The sequence below is a fragment of the Bison bison genome, unplaced genomic scaffold (assembly GCF_000754665.1).
Source record: "Bison bison bison isolate TAMUID 2011002044 unplaced genomic scaffold, Bison_UMD1.0 scf7180017864473, whole genome shotgun sequence".
NCBI lineage: Eukaryota > Metazoa > Chordata > Mammalia > Artiodactyla > Bovidae > Bison > Bison bison.
The window spans coordinates 10,290,468-10,304,193 of NW_011495034.1; positions in this window are offsets into that span (position 1 = coordinate 10,290,468).

The following is a 13,726-nucleotide window of genomic DNA, read 5'->3' on the forward strand; positions in this document are numbered from 1 at the left end:
GGTCAACCACTTGTAAAAGAATGAAACTAGAACACTTTCTAACACCATACACAAAAATAAATTCAAAATGGATTAAAGATCTAAATGTAAGACCAGCAACTATAAAACTCAAGAGGAAAACATAGGCAAAACACTCTCCGACATAAATCACAGCAGGATCCTCTTTGACCCACCTCCCAGAATATTGGAAATAAAAGCAAAAATTAACAAATGGGACCTAATTAAACTTAAAAGCTTTTCCACAATGAAGGAAACTATAAGCAAGGTGAAAAGATAGCCCTCAGAATCAGAGAAAATAATAGCAAACGAAGCAACTGACAAAGAATCAATCTCAAAAATATACAAGTAACTCCTGAAGCTCAATTCCAGAAAAATAAATGATCCAATCAAAAAATGGGCCAAAGACCTAAATAGACATTTCTCCAAAGAAGACATACAGATGGCTAACATACACATGAAAAGATGCTCAACATCACTCATTATCAGAGAAATGCAAATCAAAACCACAATGAGGTACCATCTCATACCAGTCAGAATGGCTGCTATCCAAATGTCCACAAACAATAAATGCAGGAGAGGGTGTGGATAAAAGGGAACCCTCTTACACTGCTAGTGGGAATGTAAAGTAGTACAGCCAGTATGGGGAACAGTGTGGAGACTGCTGGGCATACACACCAAGGAAACCAGAGTTGAAAGAGACACATGTACCCCAGTGTTCATGATAGCAGTGTTTATAATAGCCAGGACATGGAAGCAACCTAGATGTCCATCAGCAGACAAATGGATAAGAAAGCTGTGGTACATATACACAATGGAATATTACTCAGCCATTAAAAAGAATACATTTGAATCAATTCTAATGAGGTGGATGAAACTGGAGCCTATTATACAGAGTGAAGTAAGCCATAAAGAAAAATGCCAATACAGTATACTAATACATATATATGGAATTTAGAAAAATTGTAATGATAACCCTACATGACAGACAGCAAAAGAGACACAGATGTATATAACAGTCTTTTGGACTCTGTGCAAGAAGGCGAGGGTGGGATGATTAGATAGAATAGCACTGAAACATATATATTATCATATGTGAAACAGATCACCAGTCCAGGTATGATGCATGAGACAGGGTGCTCAGGGCTGGTGCACTGGGATGACCCAAAGGGGAGGGAGGTGGGAGGGGGGTTCAGGATGAGAAACACATGTACACCCATGGCAGATTCAAATCAATGTAAGGCAAAACCAATACAATATTGGAATTAGCCTCCAATTAAAGTAAATAAATAATAAAAAATAAAACAAACAAGAAATTAAATGTAAAAAATAGTTATAAGTGCAAGAAAATATGAAATATATGGGAATAAATTTGACAAAAATTGTGCAAGCCTTGCTCACTGAAAAGTACAGGCATCACAGAAAGAAATTAAATAAGACCTAAATAAAGGGAAAGATTGGAGGCAAAAAAGAGAAGAGGGCAGCAGAGATGAGTTGGTTGGATGGCATCACAAATTGAATGGATGAACTCTGGGAGGTGGAGGCCTGGGGTCCTGTAGTCCATGGGGCTGCAAAGAGTCCTACATGACTTAGCAATCGAGCAACGATAATAAATAAAGGGAGAGATGCGTTCTCAAATGTCGAACACCTGAGTATTATAACATGTTAATTCTCCCACAATTGGACTTAAGAGTCCCACAATTAGGATTCAGTGCAATTCTAATCAAATTAGGGTGGACATTTTTGAAAAATAAATGGACAAACTGATTTTAAATTTTACTTTGAAATGTAACAGTCATAAGTAGCTAATACTACTTTGAAAGAAATGAAAAAAACTTTGGAGCATTTTAAAAAAGCTAACTAATTCACCAGTTGCAAATATATAATAATAAAAATTTTGTGGGTCACATATTAAATGAAACATCAATGGAACAAAATAGACCTATATATAAATGTCAATTGATTTTTGACAAAGATGAGAAATTGACTCAATGGGAAAGATAATCCAATCAAATGATGTTGGAACTTTTAGAAGATCTGTGCAAATATAAAACTTCCACAGTTACCTCATTCACACAAATACAGAAATTGACTCATAATGAATCACAGACATTCTATGTAAGATTAAAAACTATAAAATGTCTAATTGAAAATATAAGAACAAATCTTAGAAACCTTAAGTTTAGAAGAGATCTCTTAAACTATACCAAAAATGCAGAATTTATAAAAGAAAAATTCAAGACTGTTAAAAAAAAAAAAAGAATTGTTCCTGCTCTTTAAAAGAGACCACTAAGAAAATAAAAAGATAAGCCATAACATCAAAATATTTGCAAAACTTAGATATGACATAGAATTTGTATCAAGAATACATGAAGAGGTCTTATAACTGAGTAATTAGAAAACAAACTCAAGAAAAATAAATAGGCACAGAATTTAAACAGGTATTTAACCAAGCAAATTATTAGAAACTTGCTATGGTTTGAATTATGTCCCCCACAAATTTTGAAGCCCTAACTCCCAGTGTGGCTGTATTTGGAATAAGGAAATAACTAAGGTTAAATTAGATGGTAAAATGAAACTCTGATCTATTAGAATTAGTGCTCATTTTTAATAAGACGAAATCAGAGAGCTCACTCTGTCTCTCCCTGCCATGTGAGGACATAGCATAGACGCGATTTGCTGCAAGCCAAGAAGACAGCTCTCACTGGATACCAAATCAATTGGCACCTTGATCGTGGATTTCCCAGCCTCCAAAACTATGAAAAATAAATTTCTGTTGGTTAAGCCCCAGAGTCTATGATATCATGCTATGGCAGCTCAAGGAGACTAAGAGAGGGAAAAATAAGCACATTGGGACATATTTAACATGATTTGTCATTAGGGAAACAAAAAAATAACACCACAAAAGATAAGTATGCACACCAAAATGGCTAAAATAAAAACACTGACCCGATGAGGTGTAAAAAGGTCATGCCTTACTGGTGAGAATATAAAACACCAGCTTGGAAAACAGCTTGCAAATTGCTAAAATGTTAAATGTATACTTACTATATAATCCTGCCATTCCTCTCTATAATTTACCTCAAAGAAATACAAACATGTGTCCCCGTAAAGACTCATACATGAATATTGATAGATATTTAGTTGTAATAATAATGGCACCCCACTCCAGTACTCTTGCCTGGAAAATCCCATGGACAGAGGAGCCTGGTAGGCTACAGTCCATGGGGTCGCGAAGAGTTGGACACGACTGAGCAACTTCACTTTCACTTTTTACTTTCATGCATTGGAGAAGGAAATGCAACCCACTCCAGTATTCTTGCCTGGAGAATCCTAGAGACAGAGTGGGCTGCCGTCTATGGGGTCGCACAGAGTTGGACATGACTGAACCGACTTAGCAGCAGCAGCAGTTGTAGCAATGAAGACCTGGAAACAACACAAAAGCTCAAAAGTCAGAGAATTGATAAACAAATTATAAATTTATATAATGGAATATTACTCAACAGTGAAAAAGAAATATCTGCAATAGCATGAATGAATTTCAAAATGATTATACCGAGTGAAAGAAGGCACATGACGAAAGAATACACATGCATAATTCAACTTATGCACAATTTTGGAAAATGCGACTAGTGCAGATAAGGGTTGGGAAGCTAGAGGGCAGTAACAAGCCCTTATAAAATGATAAAAGGAAATTTGGGGGGTGGTGATGTGGGACTGATTAAACTGATGTATATATGTTTGTCAATATAAATAATTTTTGTCTAATTTATTACATAGCACATACATAAAGCTGTAAAATCAAACTAAAGAGAGCAAACAAGAAAGTTTAAAAATGATGACAAAATCTAAATCTTGATACCTCCCAAATAACCTTCAATAACATTTCAGAATATCATTCTAGGAAGCATTCAGTGCATATTATTTAAAATAAATAAATTTTATCTGAGTAAATATTATGCACACAATTCTGATCTGTTTAATATTTACTGTCTTTCTTAACTTCTCAACCAACCCTACATAGAGTTATTAATATTATCCACCAGCAGTGTATTAATAAGGATACAGGAGAAAATAGGTTAATTAATTTGCCAAAGGTTTTTAAGTGACAAATTTTAATCTATGGCAGACATACTCCACAATTCTATTTAACACTTCATAATTGTCTAATAATATCAGATTGAAAATTATGGTACCTGAGCCAACAGCATCAGCTTTATCTAGGGATTTGTTTTAAATCAAATTGTCTGACCTTCATTCTAACCTATTGAATTAGAAAATCTAGAATGGGGCCAACACTAGATTTTTTATGTAAAATTTTCTTTATATGAATTTACATTTAAAAGTTATTTTATATTTTAAGTATACTTAAGTATATTGTAGAAGTTATATTCTATATAAATACAAGAGTCTAAAAAAGAATAGATATACATGTGTATAGATACATATATGGAGAAGGAAATGGCAACCCACTCCAGTGTTCTTGCCTAGAGAATCCCAAGGATGGGGAAGCCTGGTGGGCTGCCGTCTATGGGGTCACACAGAGTTTGACAGGACGGAAGTGACTTAGAAAAAAAAAAAAAAAGATATATATATATATAACTGACTCTTTGTGACCCCATGGAATATACAGTCCATGGCATTCTCCAGGCCAGAATACAGGAGTTGGGTAGCCGTTCCCTTTTCCAGGGGATCTTCCTAACCCAGGGTTCAAACCCAGGTCTCCCACATGGCAGGCAGATTCTTTACCAGCTGAGCCACAGGGGAAGCCCATGAAGCTAACACAACATTGTAAATCAACTACATCTCAACAAAAAATTTAAAAGATGTTTATATTTAAATATATTATAAAATTGTGTTTTATATAAATATTATTTATATAAAAATTTTGTATAAATATATATATACTTTTCAATTACTGAGGATTAATTGACAAATAAAAGTGTAAGATATTTAAAGTATACATATGATGATTTGATATACACTATGAATGTGTGTGTGTGTATATATATACACACACATATATATTGTAAAAGGATTCCTCCATCAAGTTAATTAATACATCTACCACTTCACGTATTTTGCTTTTAAAAAATTTTTAGTGAGAACATTTAAATTTTACTCTCAGCAAATTTCAATTATACAATACAGGGGTATCAGCTATAGTTACCATTTTATACATTAAATCATTAAGAGACAGTCTTCTCTCTTGGTATCAGAAATAAAAGTCTTAGGTGATAATTTCCTAACATCATTACTTTAAGCAGTAAGCACTACTACAGCAAAGATCTAAGTCAACTTATTCAAATTTCCTTCTATGTACATGATTTGCTTTTATTATAATATTGTTTTATTTGTACTGGAAATACAGCTTTGCTATAATAAATTTGGCAGTGTGTTAGGAGAATAGGTTGTGAATTTTAAAATTCAGCAATACACTGCCAGCCTCATTCCATCAGCTCTACCTCTCCTGCTATTCCAAAAGTGGAATTGATCATCTTAAATTCTTACTACTGGAAATAAGGTTATTGAGTAAATAATGCCTGCATTACCTGGAAACTTCTTAGAGATGCAGAGTATCAAGCCCTACCGCAGACTTACTGAATCAGAATCTGCATTAATTGGATCTCCAGTTGATTCTTATGCATATTAAAATTTGAGAACCTTTGACCTCAGTACACTCTCCTTTGATCTTTTCATTGCTTTCTGAAATCCAAGTTCCCAGGTGCCAACCAGGGGCAAATCTTAAATAAGAAACCTTTCTATAAGATAGCCATCTCAAGCCTACTATGTTAATTCTTCCTGCATGTAGCCCAAACAAAAAAAATGGAAAAAATCAATGATTTAATTAGTGAATTTTACCTATAAGAACATTTGTGTATTAATGTGTTTCTACTGTAATTCAGTGTTATTACTTGATAAAATTTTGACTTTAAGTATGTATGTTAAATTTTACTTAATTTACCTTAATTTACCACATTCAAAATTTTAGTTGTTTGACCAATAGACAAGTGAGGACATAAAAGCAAATTAAAAATGGAAGATAATAAAAAAGTACTTATACTTATTTTGTACTTATAATGGAATTTTTAGTATTCTAGAATTTGCAATTTCCAAACAAAATCAGAATTCTTCAAGGACTTCTGAGTCACAAAAATCTTTTTTTCCTATCTTGAAAAAAATTATTTTATTAAAATACAGCTGATCTACAATATTGTGTTAATTTATACTGTACAGCAAAGTGATTCAGGTATAGATAGATAATAGATATATAGATGTTCTTTTTCATATTCTTTTCCATTAGTTTATCACAGGATATTGACTATAATTCCCTGTGTTATTAGGATATTTTTTATCTGTTCTACACATAATGCTTTGCATCTGCTAATCCCAAGCTCCCAATCCTTCCCTCCCCTATTTCCATTCCCCTTGGCAACCATAAGTCTGTTCTCTATGTGTAACTCACATAAATTTTGATAGTATTCAACATCCATATCTTGTCCTTTAGTTAATAGAGAATGCATGATTTTGAGTAGGGTTTCCCTGGTGGCTCAGCAGTAAAGAATCTACCTGCAAAGCAGGAGACATGGGATCAATCCTTGTGTTGAGAAGGTCACCTGGAAATGGCAACTCACACCAGTATTCTTCCTGGGAAATCCCATGGACAGAGGAGCCTGGTGGGCTACAGTCCATGGGGTCACATGAGTTGGACATGGCAGCGACTAAACCACCATCACCACACTTTTGAGTATGAGGCAATTTATGTCCACCTATGAGAGTGTGGAGAAGGCAATGGCACCCCACTCCAGTACTCTTGCCTGGAAAATCCAATGAATGGAGGAGCCTAGTAGGCTGCAGTCCATGGGGTCGCGAAGAGTCGGACACGACTGAGCGACTTCACTTTCACTTTTCACTTTGATGCATTGGAGAAGGAAATGGCAACCCACTCCAGTGTTCTTGCCTGGAGAATCCCAGGGACGGGAGAGCCTGGTGGGCTGCCATCTCAGGGGTCGCACAGAGTCGGACACAACTGAACTGACTTAGCAGCATGAGAGTGTACTATATGCTTCTTGAAATATTTCTTGCATATATTTTATAATTTTCCTAGCAGTTAATAAAATTCTAAACATTTTATTATATTTCCTTTCCTCAATCTTAGCAACCACATGAAGTAAAAAATGTTTCCATTTTGTTTCTGCAAAGTATGAGTTCATATTATAGCCTTAGGATGCTTAAATGTTTTCACATGTAATTCTGTCCAGACATCCTGGTCCAGATGGTCATATCTTCACTTTTAATGAGAAAAATGTTGATGTTTAAATATTAGTTAATTCAGAGAATTATTTTCTGGAGAGAAATACAATTCCTCTTAAAATGGCAGGTAAAAATAGGAAGCATGGCATATGTCATTCAACAACAATCATTTGACCTTTAGAAAATGGAACAAGGGAAAGACAAATTTCTTAAATGAAAACAATTATTTAGAAGTAATTGAACTATGCATGCAAGTGCTTTTGGAATTCAATCAAATACTATTTTTTGTAAACAACTGCTGTAAGACTGAATAACTAGAATTAGGTGGATGTGTAGCGGCCTCTTAGAAGTGCATAACATTTAAGCATCCTAAGATAATTTATTTTTTGAAAAAAATTTCACATTGTGGAAGCATGGAAGTATTTATAGCCTTTTAAATCAGGGACTGCTCACTCATTGACAGTAAGTCAACTTCAAAGATTTTTTTCTTTGTCATTAATTACTTTGGGGATGGCTAAAGGCCATTAAAACAGTCAATTTTAAATCCCTAGTAGGCTTTCTAATTACCTCTGCTCTCTCAATTGTTGCAGGTTTAAAACATATTGTAGTTCCTTCACTTTTACAGCACTGTCATAAAACAATGTGTCCACGTCTAAAATGCAGTAATGAGGGGTAGATATTTTATGTTTCAGTTAAGCTAGGGATTTCACATTAAAGGCACCTGAACCTATCATATCATTTCCAAATAGTTTTATATGCAGTTTCAGCAAATGTCATGTCATGGGACTATCTTGTTTTTTTTTTTTTTTTTTTAAGTTAAAATAATGCAAATGGCAGGTTGAATGTTAAATGAGAGGAGCTTCGAGTGGCCATAAGCAGTTTGAACTTCCACTGTAATTTAAGTCATATAACTGAGCCATTTGAATTGGATCTTTTGAACTAATGCTACAGCTATCTTATTATATGGTTTTAAATAATGTGACAGGCTATCATTTGTCTCAATAAATTGTTGGAAATTATGACTGATAAGCAGATTAGAATAAAGTCAGAAAAGGAAATACCTAATAAACAAGGACTTATGAATATAATTGTGTAATTTTCAGTTTCCAGTAGCTCAAGGATTAGAACAGACATAGGAGCATGTTGAGTAAGAAGTTCATCATAAAAGTTGTCATTTTGTTATTGCATCTGGAGGTACAAGCCAATTTTTTCAATGACAGTATCACTATGTAATATGAAATGTTGTATAATAAAAATAATAAATCGCTCTGTTGTCTTTGTATCACTGGGTCACTTAGCAAGAAATAAAATCAGAGATGCCTAAGTAAAGAGTAGAAAGCATATTGTTTCAAAGGTCAGAATAATTTCCTTCATTCTCTTTTAAATTGCCCATATAAAAATAAAGTTGATTTGTATTATGGTCATAAACTTCCCTTTGAAAGAGATTAAAGTTATGCTGAGGCTTCTTGTTTGAACATATGCAATGCCTTGCTTAATATATAAATATTTCATTTCTTGATTAAGTTCACATTTTTCATCATTACCTGTGGTGCTTTCTCCTTCTGAAGATGACTTTGAAAAGGATAGTAAACTCAAAAATAAGTATCACTTTTTCACTAATAGCTCCTCAAAACATGCTTAGAGCTCGTAGTCATTTATAGAAAAGGTTTTGAAGCCTGAATATCATGCATTTCAAATTTAATAATAGGATATATTAAATACGAATATGTCATATACATATCACATGAGGCCTAGAAAAGATTAGAAATTCGTTTTCAATGATTATTGATTGGGCAAATGAGCATGTGTGTGTGCTAAGTCACTTCAGTCGTGTCCAACTCTGTGACCCTATGGACTGTAGCCCGCCAGGATCCCTCTGTCCATGGGATTCTCCAGGCAAGAATACTGGAGTGGGTTGCCATGCCCTCCTCCAGGGGATCTTCCAGACTCAGGGACTGAACCTGGATCTCTTTTTTCTCCTGCTTTGGTAGGTGGGTTCTTTACCACTAGCGCCACCTGGGGAGCCCCCAAGTGAGCATAATAAATAATATGTTTATGGCACTTATTTTAATAGTTCTCAAATACTATAAGTTGTTTAACATCTACTCTCTGATTAGATTACAAGTCTTACAAGTGCAGAACTGTGTGCTCTTTTTCACCACAGTATCCTCATCACTTGACGTTGTGTGACAATGTCTGTTATTAATGTCATCAATGAATATTTATTAAATTACTTAATAAAGAAATAGTTATTCTTTATGAGAGCATTGTTTATGAGTAAGCTGACCACTCAGTTTCACCTTTTGGTTCTCAGACCACTCACGACACTTTTTGAACAGAGCATCATAAAATGGTTGTTAATTTACAATGTATAGAAATTACACAGGATCAGATAATTGCTGAAAATTGACAAGGTACACTCACATAGGCTTCACTAATGGTAAAAGATGTGATATAGCATGAGAAAGAAAGTGCAGGCAAATATAGAAAGATTGAAAATTTCCAAGCCCAGCTCCCTGGGTCCTTTGCACATCTGAACTACCAAGATACATGCAAATTATTTTGCTCTCAGGAAAGTCAAAGTATTAGTTTACCAAGGGGTGCTTGTACTGCACTGGTCTATGTAGCAAGTTAAATCATGTGCAAACTACCCTTCAGTAAAATGTTATATACAGTGTAAATAAGGTGGTATGGGGTACCTCATAGGACTTCAGATTTCAAACAGATTATTATAAATCACCAGCTGCTACACTTCATCTTTATTTTGGTCATCAGTCAGTGCCATGGTCAGGCATCCTTGGAGATAAAGCATAGACTTAATAAGGACCAGCTGGCTTGCACCAGGTGGACATCACACCCTAAAGAATGGCTTCCCATGCTGGCAGTGTCATCTTCAAACTGATACTTCACAGGCACCTTCAGAAGTCTGTTTCATTACTCACATAGCCTGGCAGCTTCTGGATTGTGTAGTATTTAATAGGACCATTGGGTCCCACAGTCATAGATGTGCTCTCTATTTGCTGTAAAACAAATGTGAGCTCCTTGGTCCAGATGGTTTGCTCTGGTGCCCTGGTGCTTCATTTCGGTGAATAAAGCGCTCTGTGAGTCCTCAAATAGTGTGCTTGTTTAACATCCTTTAAACATATCTGACTTGAGTTTTTTTTCTTTTTGAAGTCTGTAGTCACATATTTAGGTAATTTTCGGGTTTTGTCTACTGACCATTAATCTTACTTATGTGAATTTTATTCATTTTACACCAAGAGAAAATATTTAATTCTCTTATTTATAGAATTTCACCACGGTGCCCCTTACTGAGGTGCATTTTTAAATTCTTTCAGTGAGAGAAGTTGCATTTCCAATATATGACCTATCTTTCTCAGTAGAAATCATTAACATATATTCTTTCATTTCTTAAGTCTTGAGAAGTAAGATTTCACAAGTTTTCCTTTGATTTGTCTGTGCCAGACTCTTTCTCTAAGCTGTATCAGACATCTCTCCACCTCACTCATTTAGCTTTAGCCACACTGGAAACACCAAGCTATCACGTGAGCTTTGCAGTTTCTCTTGCCTCCAGCTAGAACATTCTTCCCTCACATATTCGCCTTACTTGGTCCCTCATTTCATTCAGGCCTCTGCTGGAATGCTCCCTTCGTACAGCCTTCCTGACAATCCGGTCTGAGATATATTTCTATCATTCCTTAACCCTGTCCTTTGCTACTTTTTTATTTTTTTCATTTTTTAAGCATTTTAAAATTGTATTTATCTTTTCGTGGCTGCTCTGGGTCTTGGTTGCTGACCGCAGGCTTTCTGCAGCTGTGGTGAGTCGGGGTGACTCTCCAGTTGTGGTGTGCAGGCTTCTCATGGCCATGGCTTCTTTTGTTGCTGAGTGCAGACTCTGGGGCATGTGGGCTTCAGTAGTCATGGCACCTCGGCTTAGTTTTCCTGTGGCATGTGGAATCTTCCCCTGGCAGGGACTGAATCTGTGTCTTCTGCTTTGGCAAGCGGATTCTTAACCACTGGACCACCAGAGAAGTCCACTTTGCTACATTTTTAAATTGACATTGTTTTGAGGAGAGTCTTTTGACCAACCATTAATTCAGTAATTTGCTGAAAGGACTCACAAGACTGGAAACAGTTATTCTCAAAGATATGCTTTATTATATTAAAACATTTATGTTAAGTTTTACTGTAAATTTTATTACATTGAAAAGAGCGATTCACATTGGAAAAAAAATGATGAATCTGGAGTAAATCAGATGGAGGTTTCTAAAGTCTGCATAGGTGTTTCTGTCCTGGGTAGCCAGCTTGAGCCTCAGAATCCAGGCTTCATAGAGAGGGCTGCTCGCATAGGCATATAGCAGTTGTGCAAGCAGCCAGCCATGATTACTGAAATTCCAGACCCAGAGAAAAACAGGTGTCCACTATATATCATATTGTTTCCACAGACAAACTGGTACAGTATGGTTCAGTGCCACAGGCATTGAAAACAACTTTACCAATCAGTAGCACAGGGAATTTTCCAAAGGCTAAGTTCTCAGAGCCAGCCAAGGGTCATCCACACAAGCAAGCCTTCCTGAAGATAGCGGAGGGGTCTGCTGCATTAACTCTAGTGATTAAGTTTATCACCACATGACCTATAGTTTATTGGTTTAAATGTCTACCTTTCCTACTAGACTGTAAACTCCATAAGGACAGGGACATTGTCTCTTTTGATCAATGCCATATCTCTATGCTAAGGACAGTGACTGGTACAGAGGAGTCATTTCAAAGTATTCATTAAATGCAAAAATGGATGAACATTCGTTGGCCTTGGCCTGGTAAGATATATAATATGAAAGATGAAAAAGGGATAAAAGTACTACAGAAGGCTACATTGGGAATGGAGTTTTTATAGGTATTAGAAAAGAGATATGAGTACTTGTGCCTCATTTTGCTCCAAAAAATAAATAAATAAATAAAGAGAAAATTCAGTGCCAGAAAGTAAGCTAAACAAACTAGGTGACAATAATGAAATGCTAGAAAATGCACGGTGATTATAAGAAGAGAAGGCAACAGCTGTTCACCATATTTTCTGAAATATGAAAATGGGCTTTAATTGCAAGTTAAATTCATACATGACAATTCATACATGACGAAAGATGGTGAGGCATATCAGGGAGCTAAAGTACTTATAATGAGAGACTTGAAATGTTTATAGAAATCATCACAAACACAAAAAAAGTCACTTTTTATCCTGGGTTCTTTAGCTCTGATTTTACCACATTATAGAGTAGACTGATGCTTTTCAAGGTCTCATCAGATCAGAGGACTATTGCTGAAATATTCTAATTCCATCTTCCAACAGTAGTTGTATATGATAAATATCATTCAGAAATGCATGAGGCATATAAAAGCATAAAATGCATAGTTTCTCATAGCTTGAGATAAAATAATTTTGAAATTTTGCATAGATATTTCTTTGCTTTTCAAACTCTGATGTTAATTTATGCTTACTGAAACGATCTTATGATGTCTGCTGATTTTGAGTTTAAGGATATGAGGTGTAAATGATGGAAGAAACTAAGTGATGTAAAATAAGGATGGGGTAAAGAAAACTGATATGCACCTCACAAAATGTCACATAATTAAAATAAGAAATGATAAATTGCAAATGTTAGAAGAAAATAACTTTTATAATTATTGTAGTTGAAAAGTAGGATACATGCTATTACATAGACAATTTACATGTGCTTCATAGACATTGATATTGCTATATATCTTTTGTTTTGTAAAAGAAGTCTCAGTGAATTTTCCTAAGAGGTGTTTGATAATAACCTATACTTAAAGAAGATAGCAGTAAAAAGCAGCTTCTAAAGTACCTTAAGAATGCTGAAATTTTACTATCTACCTGTGTGAATTCTTTAAAAGGTATTATAAACAAAACAAAAACTGTAAACCTTTGACAAAAACGTGCATTAGAGGTGAGAAAAAGCAAAAATCCTTGAGCTGTTTTGAAGACATCCCTAATATCTAAACACAATGAAGTAGAACAAACGAACTTTTGGTTCTTCATTGGAAAGAATGAATGGTCAGTGTTAAGCAACATTTCACAGGAACACCTTAGTGAGAGATCAGAGAATGTGAGTCTCCTACAGCTCTCAGGGGATTCCCTTGTGGCTCAGCTGGTAAAGAATCCTCCTGCAATGCGGGAGACCAGGGTTCAATCCCTGGGTTGGGAAGATCCCCTGGAGAAGGGAAAGGCTACCTACTCCAGTACTCTGGCCTGGAGAATTCCGGGGACTGTACAGTCCATAGAAAAGGCAGGAGAGTTCCAGAAAAACATCTTTTTCTGCTTTATTGACTATGCCAAAGCCTTTGACTGTCTGGATCACAATAAACTGTGGAAAATTCTTCAAGAGATGGGAATACCAGACCACCTGATCTGCCTCTTGAGAAATTTGTATGCAGGTCAGGAAGCAACAGTTAGAACTGGACA